The following is a 17,575-nucleotide window of genomic DNA, read 5'->3' as shown; positions in this document are numbered from 1 at the left end:
GTGCTCAAAAAGGGTTTAAACACTGAATTGTGAATCGATATCTTATTGTAAACTCAGAGATTTGGATTGGAACGGTAATTAAATTACCACACGACTGTAACATCTGTTTAGGATCGTTGATGATCGTTGGGGCTTTATGTCATAGAGACCCTTTTAGCCTTTTGACATTTGCATATAAATTACAGACCTGGCCCCATATTCTACAGTTATATGGGTGCTAAATTGCCAATGGTTTCCCCCCATTATCAAGAAGATACTAAACAGATCAACTCTCTGGTCTCCCCATCAGACTTCAAACACATTCCAAAGAGAACTAAATGTACTAAATTTGTACTAGTTATGCTCTAAATGCTTATATTCAGGTGTATGAATGTATCTCTGGTTTAATATCTTCTAGATGTTTCTTTCTTGGTATCAAAATGATCTGCTCTTTATTCCTCAAACAATGATGTGATCGTGAAATGCATCATACTATTTGTACTATATTTTGGGTAAAACCAATCCTCCAGACCAGCAATAAACATGCAAATGAGCCATTTATGGAGATAAGACAAAGAAAACTTCTGCCGCTAAAAATTCACGCCTGGTATTGGCCATTCCACCCAAAAGGTGGGTGTGACTAGGACCTATTAAAAATCTGTAACTCAGACTAATGGCGCTTTTCCACTGCATGGTACAGCACGGTACGGTGCAGTACAGCTCACTTTTGGCGGGTTTTCCACTAGGTACAGTTCCTGGTACCTGGTACTTTTTTTAGTACCACCTTGGCCGAGGTTCCAAGTGAGCCGTACCATTACCAAAACATGACGTGTAAACTCTGCTGATCACTGATTGGCCGGAGAAAATCGTTACTGTCTGCATCATTGAACTTTCAGCACGAGACACAACAGACCCGCTAGATTTAAATCGGCACAGCAAGAGCGCACCTTTTTTAAACGTTTCGTTGTCTGTTGAGGAAGTACAGATGTTCCTCTCGTTGATAGCCGAGGAGTGGATCCAGTGAGAGCGTGATGGAGCGATGCAGAATTAAAACGTTTTTCAGGAGTCACGGCAGTAGAGGCGGTGCAACTATAACAACACGTGAATAATCCCAGCCACTCTAGAAGCGGTACTAAACTGCAGTGGAAACACAAACATCGTGTCGTGCCGTGCCGAGTCGTACCACGCAGTGGAAAAGCGCCATAATTGTTGCTCAAAAACCCTTCTTCTTGAGATGGACGCTCTCCAAGGGTACTTATTGAAACAGGACATTAGTGTTGAAGTTCCCTTTAGAAAAGAAACACTCAGTATAGGGGAAAGCCAACTAATGCAACTATAACAACGTATGTAAAACAACATATTTTTGCATTTTTATCATATGCACACCAGCACTAGGGCGAAACCTTCCTTCCAACAACCTGTCACTCACATGAGATTGAAGCAATTAGCAAAAGACAATTATCTAACATTCCAATCAATTACCAATTGATAAAATGTCCTATATTTTTTACAAAATGTCCAATATTTTTTCTCCTTCGAGAAACCACTACACTCAGATATGTCACAATAGAAAAGACAAAATAGAAATAAATTTTTTTGTTTCATGTAGACAACAAAAATATAAACAAAAATATAACTACATTTAATTGGCTCATGCTTAAAGTGCAAAAAGGTCAGAAAATGCCATAATGCTGCCTCATGAAGCTTCAAAACCCTTACAAAACCTTTGTTTCAAATCATTAATTGAATATACTATAAAGAACACAATACTATACAATATAAGTCAAAATATAACAGGATGCTGTTTTATAGTAACTTGAAAATACACATGAAAAGCCAGCAAATGCATCCAAAGAAAACCAAGGCCCTATACGGTCAGTCAAATGAGGCAAGGTAAAAATGTCAAGTGTAACATTTAAAATAAGCAACCTATTTTAACCTATTTGCAAGATGATATTATGTTGCTTGTTGCATGTTCTGAGGCCCTTTCAAAGTAAAATGTCCAGTATTGTTAAAAGTGTGTCTAATATTATTCCAAACAGAAAAAATGTGAATCTTGCGATGTTTTATTACATTGGTTGTTGGACGTATCGCTGCAGTTTCGTAATTAACTGTCCTGCCAGTGGCACTAAATGGTTAAAGCTCTGTTGTGTCTCAAAATAAAAGAACCACCTACAATAAACCTTAACGTGAGACAAAAGCACACATTAACTTGCTGTGATTCATGACATGCATCCACAAGCAGACTTGGACAGCACTCTGCTGCACAATACAATGTGCAGATGTTCTGTTTTAATTGAGCAAGGAAGCAATAAGTCAGGTCCGTAGAGTGAGCTATCTTAACATCTCATCCAACTCAATTAAATTTCACCAGTAATTCTTGGCTCCAGCCCACCCTCAGGTTTTGTCACTAAAGCACAGAACAATAAATCACCTCAACCTTGTTGCATCCCCTGAAATCTAACTGAGACAAGGAACTTTCATTTATTACAAGGTTGGAGTTTGAGTTTGGAGTTCGATTCAGTTTCCTCACCAAATTTCCAAATCCAAGGGCGGGAATTTTATTTGTTGATAGAAACTATGGAGCATAAAGTGATAAAACTTGATGCCAGCTTTATTCAGGCTGTTGAGTGCCAGGAAGAAAGTATATCTGATTTGGAATGGATATTGAGGGAGCAGTAAGAGCCAGATATAGGCCGTACCTTCAAACTAAATAATTCTGTAATACTGAACTTATATGCTCCTTTTGTTCATTTTATCTACCCAGTAGGTTTCTGCTTATTAAAGAATTATGAGGTCAGTTTTCAATGGTTGTAAAATTAGCAGGCTTACAATAGGCTTGATTTGAAGTGTCAGGGATCTGTATTAATGCTTAAACTCTTAAATTAGACAATAAATTGACTGTCAAAGACTCTCTGCAGTCATAATGTGCTGCAACACATCTTTTGAGGACTTAAAATGAATTTATAGAGGCATAAAGATGATGCAAAAATGTTCCAATTCTTCATTAAAGAAATACAAGAGCAGGCAGTGCATTACAGTGTTTTTACCACAGGATATGGAGTGTTCTTAGTCATTAGAGGAACATTAGAGGTTCCACTGTTAGAGGAACAGAAATGTCACTTAGACATGAAGTGAATAAATTATCAAAGAATTAAATAAAAAAATTTAAAACTTTTAATTGGACAGATATATTTAAATAGTTTAACCTGTTTAATGTAACAATAAAACAATATATTAGTAATTAATTTTAAATGCAACTTTTAAATAGCACTTAAAAATGGCCAATTGCTTTTCTTAATCCATTTGCAACCAGCTTTTCTATGTTCTTTCGCAAAATGGTTTATTTGTCAGTGAAGATAAACATTCAATAGTTCACATGTGTTACAGTTCAGGCTAGGCAAGAAGAGGAGATGTGAATGTAAATGCAGCAGTTTACTGTTATTTTACAAAAAACACAAAAAAAAACAGGAGAAAATGCAATAATAATACGGCGATCAAACACAAGATATATTGAGGCAGATAATGCTTAATGTGAGTATATTAGCAACAGCAAACTGAGCAGCAGATGAAGAGGTGTTATGGAAAAAATTAGTAGCCCCACACACACACACACAATAGTCAACAATGTCACTGTGTAAGAGTAGTAAGGATATTTATATGGCTTAAATAGAGTGGAGCTGATGAGGGTGGTGTGGGTGATTGTGGTGTGTGTGCAGGTGGGAGCCAGGAGAGATTATGGGAAATAAACTGTGGAGGTGAAAGGTGATGTGACTGTCACCTCTGGTAGGTGCCTCTTGACAGCATAAAAATACAAAACTACAATGGATGGGGAGACGTACTTTCCATAAGGGGTTGGGAGGGCTCTATCCTCCTGGGCAGAGGAGTCAGCAAACTTGTATTCCCTGATGATGCTAAAGGCAGAGTTGGAGGCTTGGAACACTGAGGTGTACCTATTGGAACTGGGGACCAAGGTGGAATTGGAGGGAAAGAGGAACCCGTTGGAGCTGAAGGGATGGAGGGCTGAGGTGCATCCAGAGGCCCCCGAGTCCATGACAATGCCAGGGTGATGCCTGACGAAGGCAGACCTAGAGGGATGAGGGACCCCAGTGGAGCTGAAGGAATAACGGATCACAGAGAATCTGAGGGAGTAACAGGTCAAAGGTCTGAGATTGAGCTATGGGCTCAAAAGCCTGCAGTGTAGCTAGATAGTTATAAGGTTTGATCAGTGTCCTAAAGTCCCTCAACCACGGTAGGATGGGCAGGCCAGGAGACTGTGGTCATGTTGGTTGAGCCAGAGGGTCGAGGAGTGTTGGCAAATCAGGAGGACAAAGCAAGGCAAGGCAAGTTTATTTATATAGCACATTTCAAAAACAGTGGTAATTCAAAGTGTTTTACATAAAAGTAAAATAGTAATTAAAAAAAAAAAAATTATCACAACAATAAAAACAATGAATTAAAAAAAATTATAATAATAACAACAATAAAAACAAGGAATTTAAAAACAAACATTCTCAAGCTTTCTTCAAACTCTTCCACACTAAGTGAAAAAACCTTTCAAAACACCTAACTATTCCACTACTTCACCCCCTACTTACTTTGACCATCATAAACCAAACAACTCAGAGGTCCTACTTTAAACTGATTAACCAACACACTTGTCTTTCTTTGCCCACGTTCTCTTTACCATCACAGCACTTACTTTAGCCTTCTGTTTAAACTTTTAAAATGACATAAAATTAATTTAAAACAGTTAAGAATAGAAAATGATTATACATATAATACAATGCAATCAGTTCGGACGTAGCACGGTGCACATTCAACAAATACACAGCTAAACAGATGAGTTTCGAGTCTGGATTTAAATGTGGCTAATGTTTTAGCACATCTGATCTCTTCTGGAAGCTGGTTCCAACTGCGGGCGCCATAGTAGTTAAAAGCAGACTCCCCTTGTTTTGTGTGAACCCTTGGTATTTCTAACTGACTCGATCCTAATGATCTGAGTGGTCTGTTAGATTTATATTCAGTGAGCATATCTGCAATGTATTTAGGTCCAAGCAGTGTTAATTTTGGCAGGCATTTTTGATTTAGTCTTAGTCTTTATCTTGAGACGAAAATGCTTAATAGTCTTAGTCACATTTTAGTCATTTGAGTCTATCATAGTTTTAGTCTAGTTTTAGTCGACGAAAAGTCATTGCATTTTTGTCAACTTTTAGTCATTACTTTTAGTCAAACTGCAGTTACCAACATTTATTTTGGTAGCTATTTTATATGTAGTATTCTAACAAAAAATAGTCATCAATACTTCTCTCTTTAGACCAAATCAATTAAGCTTAGTTATGAGAAATTTGAATCAAGGATTGAATTTGGAAAAACTGGAATAAATTTTCACTTTTTGGTAGAAATATAAATTAAACTCATTTTTCAGATACAGTAGGTTTACTTAACAAGTATACATTTATTTAACATCTTTTGTTGGTTAACATTTATGACAGATAATTAGGAATGCTGTCCATTTAAGACGGAAGGTATGTATGTAATAGCCTACTGACATACATTCAGTTTTCACCCACCTGTTTAAGCTCACTTAAACCATAACGGACTGTATTTCCGTGAGATACTCTACACGATAGACATTTGGACTGCTGTGTGTGTATTTGAGCACTGAGAACTGATCGCGCGCTGTATGAGAACTGAAGAAGTGGAGCGTGCTCGAGAGAGAGCACTTCTATCAGCGCGTTTCCGCCTATCGCACCTTCACTAACTTTAAGTTAATCGACAATGAATTGTGACTCTCGGGAAAAACGGGACGTCTGGTCACCCACTCCCTAACCCTTCGGTTTCTGAGGCCATTGTTTCAGATCGCTAGTTCGCGTTTTGGTAGGTTATCCGTCCACTGCGGCTGCCATACTGAGACTAGATATGCAAACGCACCTTATCCAATGACAGAGACGCACATTTTGAAAGACAAGACAGTTAACTTAGCCTATAGGATGTATTTTGAATGTCCGGTAGTCCTCAAATAACATTTTAGTCCCGTCTCGTCTTGTTAACGAAGACGCGCATAAATTTCGTCATAGTTTTTATCATCAGATATTAGATTTAGCTCGTCAACGTCTCGTCTTAGTCACAGAAAAAAGGTTCGTCGACGAATATTTTTCGTCGTCGTCTTCGTCAACGAAATTAACACTGGGTCCAAGGCCATTGAGTGATTTATAAACAAGTAAAAGTACTTTAAAATCAATCCTAAATGTAACTGGAAGCCAGTGTAAGGGCCTGAAGACTGGTGTGATATGCACAGATTTTCTGCTTCTAGTCAAAATCCTGGCAGCAGCGTTCTGGATGAGCTGCAGCTGTCTAATGGTCTTCTTTGGAAGGCCGGTGAGGAGACCATTACAATAATCCACCCTACTGGTGATAAAGGCATGAACAAGTTTCTCCAAATCTTGACTGGAAAGAAAACATCTAATTCTTGTTTCTGAGATGATAGTATGCTGATAGTATGCTGATTTAGTTACTGCTTTGACATGACTACTAAAACTAAGGTCTGTCTCCACAATCACCCCAATATTTTTGACTTGATTTTTAGTTTTTTGACCCCTAGAATCAAGGTATGAATTCACCTTGAGAACTTCATCTTTGTTTCCAAATGCAATGACTTCAGTTTTCTCCTTGTTTAACTGAAGAAAGCTCTGGCACATCCAACTGTTAATTTCATCAATGCATTGGCAGAGGGAGTCAATGGGGCTATAGTCATTTGGACATAAGGCTAGGTAAATCTGTTTCCTCTGTTTAAAAATGTTTCCCCTGAGACAGACTTGGTAAAAGATTCAGGTTCTGGGACAAATGTGGCTTCTGGCACTAGCTACAGAATGGAAATCTCCATTGGCAGGATGTCCGTGGCGGTTTTCCTTCACCTAACCCATGGTGAAAGAGGCACCACTCGTACTGAGCAACAAAGTCAACAAAGTCCATAAATTTCCCTTGAGCGTCATCAACAGGGAAATAGAGGGACAATGGTTTTTAACTGATCATTAAATCCTGTCAAAAAAAAAAAAAAGAAAGAAAGAAAATCGAAATCTATGAGCAGGTGGGGAAGTGTGTTTGACAAGCAAGGTCCAAATAAATATAATAAATACACAGGAAAATTATGAACCAAACAACTCATGTGATGAACATAATCAGAAATTTTGGAAATAAATTAGCATATGAGAACAAAATAAACAGTAACTAAAACACAGGAAAACAAGAACATCAAGCACAAGTCCAAAGAAATGAAAATAAAAACAAAACCAAATGTGACAATATGGGAGAGTAACCAATTATCTTTCAAATTAATTTTAAGAATTTTCTTAAAAACAAGTTTTCTAAGTGTCATAAACTTCTGTCAAAAGTTTATTGACTGCACCTATGTTTGAACTGTCGAATGCCATTTTTTTCACTTGATTAACAAATAAATGAAGAAAAGCATCTAGCAAAATCGATTAAGAAAAGCAATGAGTCAAATGAATTATAAAATTATTCATTAATAATTAAATTATTTAATTATTAATCTATTATTTATTATTATATTTTGTTTCATTTTTAAACATTTAAAAAAATCAACATAAAACATCAATATGTATATTATTTTAAAAGCTGTTTTAAAACTAATTATTTACTTACTGGTGATGTACTTGTGATTTACTTTTGTCTTTTTTTCAACAAAGTTCATTCAATCAGAATTTAAAATACATGTGTTTTATAGTTTTTAGCACAGTACATTATTTTTGTAAGCAATTATAATTTGGTATAGCTATAGATAAAGAATATTGTATGTATGTTATAAATATTTATTATATGTAAAGTTAGGAACTATAACAGCTGCACGGTACAGAGACTATAATGATTGACAACAGCAATAAGCAGCCCACCTGAATGTATTTCAGCCATGAAATAAGTTCCTTTAACTTTAGTATTCCGGAGCTATTGTTTAAAAAAAAAAAAAAGAAAGAAAAAAAGAAAAAAAAAAGTTGTTTATGAATTCAGTACAGCTGAATACCAATCACTGTGTGACCATAACATTGCATAATCACAGGTGAAAGCAGAAGCAGAACAGGAAATTAAAAATAAATAAATAAATCATTCCCACTTCAGCTGCTTTTTGGGGGGCCGGGGTGAATTTGTTACTGTGCATTTGACTAGGGGAAACAAACCAGAGTAGAACAAAACAGAGTTTATGAAAAAAATCACTATCATAAACTAATCTATGGTACTTAGGGCTGGGCGATATATCGCATGCGATATGCATGCTGATCTCGTCAGTAAAGCCGGTTCCTTGATTAGCGCTAAATCTCCATCACCTGTTTTCAAATGGAGCGGCATTTAATACACAGAGCCTTAGTTCACTGACAAGCTACGCAATATCGCGTTCATTATCGAAGGTGATATATAGTACTACAACATGTGCATTCATTTTTAGAACTTGACAGATCCTGGTATCATTTACTTTCACTGAACAGAAAAAAGCAGCTTGGACATTCTGCCAAACGTCTTCATACACCAATCATACATTCCTGTCCTTTCTTTTCGGTTGTGGGCTTGTGGTGGACTCGACTGAGCGTTTGCTGATGGTGTGAAGTGTGCTCAGAGCTGTTCTGGTGTTGATAGCTCAGAGATCATGTGGCACAGATGAGTCAGGTAATGATACCTCTATTTAACACAGCAAATCTTATCTAAAGACTGTAGCAAATTAGCACAAAAGGGAAATGTACATAAATAATTACAATTAATTATGATTAATCTATGATTAATTACAATTATTTATATCAGCCGCCAGTAGTAACTGTAGCAGAATTAAATTGCCATCATCTAATCTGTTCGTCCAGCAAACATTCAGCATAAGTTCATATCAACTCTAAGAAAGGATATTTTTGTTGCCACAGAAAATACTTTCCTAAGTATTAATGCATTAGAGCATGTAGTAATCAAAAATCGTAAAGGGACATTAATTTGCAAGGCAGAATCAGAAACTCATGTAATTTGTGCACAAGAGTTTTATTAACTAAACACTAACACAAACTAGTCTAACAACAAACAAACATACAATCACCCATACATGGGGAAGGGCAAATGAGAGTTGATGGATGAAACCATCAGGAAACTAGAGAATGAAGCTATGAAAAGACTCAGTTAACCACCTGAGTAAAACCATCAGTGCCGGTTATAACGGGGTTTAAACCTCTGTTTCGTTTAGTTAAATGTCTGGATGAGTGTACGGATACAGTCTTGATGGTTTCAAGGTTTTGGACATACGATCATCGTTCTTCCTGGTTTGAAGAGTGACGCATTCCAAAGATGTTCTGACTCGATGGTGATTGGGAGTTTGTTCCCAGTTGGAAAGCGAAGAAGAGTTAAGAGACATCAGCTGAGATTCAAGGATATTTGGTTGAATGGAAAGACAAGGCCGCTAGGCCTGGCACAAATGCTTAAGGGTCCAGAAGAGTTCTAGCTCACATCCTCATGTTCTCAGAAACTAAAAGATCCGCAGACTGGGAAGTGGGTCACTGATGTGAGAACTTTATCTGCTATAGAGGTCACTCCTTTCGGGTGTCAAAGAGCCAATGGTGTCTTGAACTTTTAGAGGGAAAGTTTACGACTCTTTGTCTCCAAGCATGGTAATTTGCATATGTAACTGGATCAGAAATTGAGATACAAACTAGTAAAGATTCTTAGAACACTAATATGTTGCATAGGTATCAACATATAATATACACTCTCAATTAGATCATCCGACGATGAATTGATAGAGACCAAACATGGTATAAGTGAGGTGATATTAACTAGTGATCTATCATTAGCATGCATAAAACAGTATACAATACACAAGAACATATATAAGAACAGTAATAAAATACACAATGACCTGAAGGATATGTGTGTTCACTCAAAGAAAGGTTTTTCTATGAATTAATTAGAGAAAACTCCAATTTATGGGCATTATGTGTCTTTCCTAAGGGAAAATTAAGTGAGTGTTGCTCTGCCCGCATTCCTTTGAGCAATAAAACTAGTGTTATCAGATTGGTTGCCATGGAACCGTGGGCCTGGAGTCATTCACAGGCATACAGGCACCCAGTGTGTGGATTGGGTGAGGGGTTTGTGATTATTTGTTAATCTAATGACTAATTGATTTGTTAAATCTAATGAACAATTGTGTGTCTGATTAGTCTAAATGCTACAAGACAGAATATTATAGATATTCTATGAATTCTATTCTGAAGCCCTATTCGGACGGGATTAGTTTTACATGGAGAGGTGGGGTAAAGTAATTCTTACCAGAGCTTCTCAGTTATTTTAGTCCCGTCCGAATGCGGCATCTCAGTAATCATTACAGACAATGTCAGTATATATATACACACACACACAAGTTTTGTACTGGAAAAAAATCCAAGAAACAGAGCAATTATTGTTTGTTTGAAATCATTTGCAGTTGATGTGTTATAGCCTATTGATTGGACGGCTGTAGCAATTACAGTCTACTTGTAACATTGAAATAAAAATGTTTTCAACATTATGACTATTGTGGGCATGTTCTGGTTTTTGAGAATGTTGTTGTTCTGCGAGAACTCAAAAGTATAAATGACAACTATTCACAAAACCACACACCTCACCATCAAATAATGACAAGCCATTCATGAAAAGCAGTGCAGGGGCAAAGTTACCTGATACTACTAATCTCTGTAGTATTTACACACTGTATTGAAAAACAGTCATATAAATAATTTTTGAAGCAGCTTACAGTGATTATTTTAACCATCTGCATGTTTTACATCAATACATCAACAGTTGCTTTAGATTAACACAGTAAACAAACTCTTGCTTTCAGCTGGACATTTTTAGAATCCTAAATATTTTTGTTACTGTGCAGGAACACAGGACATATTCTGAAGTAAGTCTATATATAACTTCAGCTGTTCATATCATAAGCAGTGGTAACAGCATGACTCTTGTAGGTGTAGGCAGTGCCGTTTTAGCTAAGATTATAACTAAAGGTAAATAAAAAGAAGAGGGGGAAAGAAGCAAACATTACTGTGGGCACCATTCAAAGAATGTTTTCCAAGAGAGAAAAATCAAAGGGCTGTCTGAGTCTCTTCGTCTTCCCACAGAAGTGATTGGACAGGTGGGGTTGATAGTACCTCTCCAGTGTGGCTGGAGGGCTTGTGTAATGATTTTACACAGACAGTCCACCACTCACAAGGCGCTGAAATGAGCACAGTAAGTGTATGATGAGTCATTCTTACTAAAATAAAAAATGACATTGACTGCATTACATTGTTATAAAGAGGTTATTACATGAGGAATAATTGATGACAGGCAGATGAATAATCCACCCCACTTTAGGTGTGCATGATTTTTCTAATAATTCAGCAGCTGGAGTTAATTATTCCCCTTATACTATGGTTAACACAACTCAAGCCATTGTTCAAATGATGTATTCATTCAATACATTTGTCAGGTTTATGTCCTTAAAATACTTTTTTATTTAGGACTAATTTCTGTCCAACTTTATACTACTTTTAACTACTATTTCTTGCTTCTAAATAAATAAATAAATTGTTAGGTACAATGTACCTACTGTTTTCAGGCTGAATTGCAAAACACTTTTACTTGTCAGGGTTGGGGTGAAGGGATAGAGCGAGGACTCAAGTGCTGGAGGAAAATCGGGCTTTATTAATTATAAAATAAAATAAACAAACAAAAACTACCCCGTAGGGGAAAACACACTGGCAAGGCAAGGCAAGGCAAGGCAGGGCAAGACAGGACTTCATCAGGGTAAGGTCGACGACGAACCGGCACAGGACTGCAAACACAAGGAGATTATAAAGGGAGCAAATGAGGAGGGTAATGAGGTAACAGGTGGGGCAAATTAACCAATAATTAGGAAACAAGGTGGGTGGGGTCAAGACAATTGACATGAGCACATGGCACATAGAACCAAACAAGACAAGCCATGTGCTCACACAAAACAAAAACACAAGCACATGGCTAGCAAAACAAATCACTAGCCATGTGCAAGACAGGACACGAACACGCAGCTAACGAGGAGACTCATAAGCTGCATGTTCACAAAACATGACAAACATGAAAGCACAGCTCAAAACAAAACAAGAAAAAGCACGCGGTTCGGTTTCGGAACCGCGTGCCGAACAAAACACACACACACAGACAGAGGACAGAGGAGCGCACAACCAGAGCAAACTCGAAATCGCACGCTCCCCAGCAAGAACAAACCTGGAGCGTTAGTGTCCGAACCCCGACACGAAACCAGAACAGAGTCTGAACAAGACAGGAGTGCCGGGATCCGAACAACACGCCCCAACATGGAACAGAGCACGCAGACAAGAGAGCGCGCAGCTCGAGCACACTCGACGCTGCGCGCTCACCAGAAAACAAGACAAGAAGGGAGTGTCAGGGCTCCGTCACAAAACCATGAATAAACTAGACCGAAGTGACAGAACCATGACATTACTTTTGCAGTGGGATACAGTTAATGGGATAGTTCACCCAAAAAAATAAAAAATAAAGAATTCTGTCATTAATTACTCACCCTTACGTCATTCTTAACCAGTAAGACCTTCGTTCATCTTCGGAACACAAATTAAGATATTTTGATGAAATCCGAGAGCTTTCTGACCCTGCATAAACAGCTAGGGAACTACCATGTTCAAGGTCCAGAAACATAATAAGGATATTGTTAAAATAGCCCATGAGACATCAGTGGTTGAATCGTATGAATTTTACGAAGCTACAAGAATATTTTTGTGTGCAAATTAAACAAATATAATGACTTTATTCAAAAATTTCTTCTGTTCAATTTCTTCATGCGTCCACTGCCATTCATGAGAGTACCACAACACATGTGTGTGATTCTGCTGATGCAGGAGCTGGCCATCTGACATAGATTCGATGACATTCTGATGGCATTCCTCAACACATTAAGGCCAATTAACACTGCACAGACAAACGCCAACAAACACCAACAAACTAGTTTGATGGAGTTTGTTGGATCAGTGTTACCCCTGTTGGCGTTTGTTGGCATTGGTTGGAGTTTGTTTTCACCTGACTGAACATGCTTAATCTGCGTTTATTGGGTCATGGAATATCTGAGTAGTGTGAAATGAATTTCCAGCAAATGACAACAAACTCTAACGTATTCGGATGTGGCCATAAACTGTTGCCATGATGATGCACATATTTCACTTAAAGCGAGCTTCAACCATGGCCTCTTTCGTTTCAATTTTTTCATAAAAATTCTAAATCCAACAGCCAATTTGAGCCAACTTGTTTGTTGGCATTTGTCTGTGCAGTGTGAATTGGCCTGTATGCATGTGAGAGGACCGTATGTCACCACGCCCCAAATTACTCAAAATAATAAGCCACAAAGTTAACATTACGATGGACTCCATTATGCTGAGCAAGAGTGTTTTTATCCCCGTTTTCTTTTTGGAGATTTTTAGACTGATTAAAGTGCAATGTGAGTGCAGGTCAGCGAATGAGTGAGTTGGACAATTGTGTTTGTGCACAGTACAAGACAAAAGTGCCTAGTGTTTGTAGCCTTAAGTTTAACTGCTTCAAGAACTGTGATATTACCACATTGCTACTGAGAAACGTCAGAAGTAGCACACATCAGTGACATGTCTGTCAAAAAATCAGACTCAACAGATTCAATTCAGAAGAATTCAACAGCCCTTTAGTTTAAATGCTAATAAACTACATATTACTGTAAAAATATATATTAAAAAGTAGTCCTGTTCAGACGACTTAACTGGGGGTTCCTAAATATGAAGTGAAGTCACATACTGCCAAGTATGGTGACCCATACTCGGAATTCGTGCTTTGCATTTAACCCATCCAACGTGCACACACACTGCAGTGAACACACACACACCAAGAACACACACCCGGACCAGTGGGCAGCCATTTATGCTGCGGCGCCCGGGGAGCAGTTGGGGGTTCAGTGCCTTGCTCAAGGGCACCTCAGTCGTGGTATTGAGGGTGTAGAGAGCGCTGGACATTCACTCCCCCCACCTACAATCCCTGCCGGCCCGAGACTCGAACCCGCAACCTTTGGATTACGAGTCCGACTCTCTATCCAAATTGGCAAAATATGTTTGTAGTATTACTTATCACAGACATTACATGATAATGAACTACATATTACTGTAGCATATGAACAAAGCAGTCCTGTTCAGGCAAGTTAACTGAGTTTTCATAGTATGTTATAAGTTTTACTTGTCACTGCTAAATAATGACTTTATATAGTCTTCATAGTTTTTGCTTTTGCATTTATATTATGCACAAAATTCTGTAAGTTGCACTATCAAGTTACTATCAAAGGCAAATATAAAATACCTATTTTTATCTAACCACTGAATCACACAACCAGACGGATGGACGAAAAGAATGAATGAATGAATTCAATGGGAATTGAAACTGTTTGATTGCCATCATTTCTCAAATTATGATTTTAACACTTCACTACATTTTAATACTTCAAACAATTTAAGTGACAGAGGTACAGTATTTGTACAATAATAATTAGGATTAATAAGGATTCATATAATGTAAGAGGCCATGTCATTTAAGCAAAATGCTGAAATAACTGAAATACTCCATTGGGGAATGCTAGTGATTTTTGTTGTGCATGCAGTATTCATCTGAGAAATACTGAGTTGACATTTTATAATTACTTTAACTTGCAATATGAAACACTTCGGAGTAAAAATCTTATTGAAACGGGAGTGAGGAGACTGACCTCTGGGATACACATCAAACAGCACATCCATACTACGTGCAGACACTCATAAACACACACCTCCTTACACAGGCCATTACTACCTAACCAACTTGTCTGAAGCAGCAAATAACATGTCAGAATTCCCTATGTGGCCACCATATTTACAGCATTAGAGCCCAGCACACTCTAATTATGTGTTTTATCTCACTGCTTTTATGTCTGACATCTCCCTGACATACACATGTAGACACACCTATCCGATGCTTCCCACACATCTCATCTGATCAGCAATAGTAAGGACTCTCTTGAGCTGACCTTTTGATGGTGGATGCTTGACCTTGGTTCTCCTTGTCACTCAGCCCCTAATGTTTCAGGAAAATGCCTATGTTTGACAGAGTAAAAAATATAATGCCGGTTCAACACTCATTAGAAACAGGGTGAGTGGCGATGGCTTTCACAGCTGGCTGTCTGACCTAGACTTATTTAGAGAATGGGGGTGGGGATTACTGGCCAGTTAGTCGACTAGTTATCCAACAACTAACCTTCAACAAACCGACACACACAAACACACACACACATGTTGGTTTTTGTGGTTTATGGGGACTCTCCATAGGTGTAATGGTTTTTATACTGAACAAACTGTGTATGCTATTGCCCTACACCAACCCTACACCTAAATTTAGCCCTCACAGGAGACTTTGTGCATTTTTAGATTAAAAACAAAACACCATTTAGTATGTTTTTTAAGCCTTTTGAATTACGGGGACATAGGCAGTGTCCTCATAAACCACCTTCATATTGTAATACCTCTGTCAAACCCATGTCATTATACAAATTTGTGTCCTCATAAACCACATAAACATGCACACACACACATATAGCTTTGGTACTTTAATTAGCTGTGTTTTAGCTGTTAGATGCATTTTCTATAACAAGACAGTTTTGTAAATGTGTAAAGGTAATTTGCATATTGCTAAATCCATTCCCAAGCAATCACCGATGAGGTTCGCTACACTTCCTAGACTGTCTGGCTCTGTACAAAGATGTCCAGCTTATATTGCATATGAGATCAGAGACCTAAAACTGGAGCTGATGTCTTATTGGAGTCTGAAATAACAGCTGTACCACTTATGTGTGATGTTGTGAGGAAAAAATAAATGTTACACCAAAGATATTCAGTGAGTGTGTTAACCAATAACAAGAAAATGACTGTATTTCCAAAAGTGATATATGAAATATATATATGAAATATATAATGCATTGACTTGGCCATATGGCAGTTTAATTTAATAATTGTATTATTTGTTTCTCCTCTTAGGTCTCAGTTGCTTGCGGAATATAACAGCATTTCTTATGTAAGACAAAATTAAAAACATTTGATTCCAACAAGCTAAAAATAGAGTGAGCAGCATACACCTCGAATAATCAACTTGTTGGTAAGGTAACCAACTTACAACATACTCTCTGAGCACAACTCTGAGCATTAAATTCTTCCATTTAATTTTTCACACAAAATCGCAGTTACCAAAATCTAATGGAGCTTCTCAACCATTTGCCAGCAGAGATCACAGACTGACATGTAAAACGACCTTTTTTTAATTCATTTTCTTTCAAACACTTACTACTCAAGCCCAGAAAGCTTACAAATTAAACAAACTCACTTTCAAGCCACGATAAGTTCCCTACCTTTTGATGTTTTGTGTATTAAATTCCTGGTCTTGGTGATCTTGACTGAGTTTACTGCCTGACTGGCTATTTTTAGCATTTCCTTCCTAAACCGTATTTGGTGGTCTCCACCTCCGCATGCTAATTTACCAGGCATAACAACAGTGTAAAGCTGGACTCAGCTGTCTGAAGTTATCACCATGCTTGAGCGTACAGCCAGGCTTCCTGACTGGGACAGTAGGCTATTTAAAGGAGCTTATTATGAAACATGGCTCATTTTGCCAATGCAGATGTTTCCTAGCTAAAACCATTCTGCCAAAAGATGTTGTAATAATACAAATAATAGAGCTCTGTATAAATGCACGACAGCACTGGATTGATAGTACTTAAAAATTCTAGTTAGGCTTCACCCTAATCCCTAACTCTGTGTATGAGCAATAGTGCTAGTGTCAGTCCTGTTTCCCTGTATGTTGTGTTTCCCCTCCTCTCATGCCCATATTTGGTTAGTTCCTGTTCTTGTCCCCATTTAGGTTTATTAGCTCATTAGTTCCAGGTGTGTTTGATTAATTGTCTATTTTTTTCCCTGTTTATAAGCCCTGTGTTTCCCTGTCTTCACGTCCACTGTTATACAGCTGTTCCCCATGCTACGTGTGCATTCATGCCTGTCAGTTAGTCTTTATTTGGATGAATAAAGATTGTTCTTTGTGAATATCTTCGACGTCTCCTCAATTCCTCGTTCCTATACAGTAGCAGTAGCCAACGTTCCTACACAGTAGCAGTAGCCAAGTGTGACAGCTAGTGTTTATTCAACTTTAGGAAATTTTACAGAATGTCCCAAACTGTGTAAATGTATATTGCAACACACACACATAATACATAAAGGCTATATATATATATAAACAGGCTTGTTATTTTAGATCATAGGCATATATATTATCAATCTCAGAATGACCTTTTCCATTAAAGATTTTTTTTTTACTTGTGCAAATTTTATAACTACCATCTTAAATGCATATTTTTTTAGATGACACAGATGTAACCAGTGACTGCATTTAATTACAATAGTGTTACCAATAATTTTTTTTTCAACATCAACAAAAGCCATCTTTATGCTGCAAAAGTGTAACAGAAGCTGCATCTAAAAGTCGCATTTAT

General features: G+C 37.6%; 1 protein-coding gene across 1 annotated transcript in view; it reads right to left on the bottom strand.

Annotated features, from left to right (window-relative positions):
* LOC306862126 (delta-sarcoglycan-like) overlaps window positions 1-16,505 on the bottom strand; it is a 310,739-nt gene extending 294,234 nt beyond the window's left edge. Inside the window, exon 1 of the mRNA XM_079404770.1 lies at window positions 16,442-16,505. The gene's annotated coding sequence lies outside the window, so the exon portion shown is untranslated. The remainder of the gene's footprint in view (window positions 1-16,441) is intronic.
* Between the last annotated feature and the right edge of the window lie 1,070 nt (window positions 16,506-17,575).

The sequence above is a fragment of the Barbus barbus genome, assembly GCF_936440315.1.
Source record: "Barbus barbus genome assembly, chromosome: 43".
NCBI classification, from domain to species: Eukaryota; Metazoa; Chordata; class Actinopteri; order Cypriniformes; family Cyprinidae; genus Barbus; species Barbus barbus.
The sequence above is the reverse complement of the archived record's forward strand: the minus strand, read 5'-3'. Positions and strand labels throughout refer to the sequence as shown.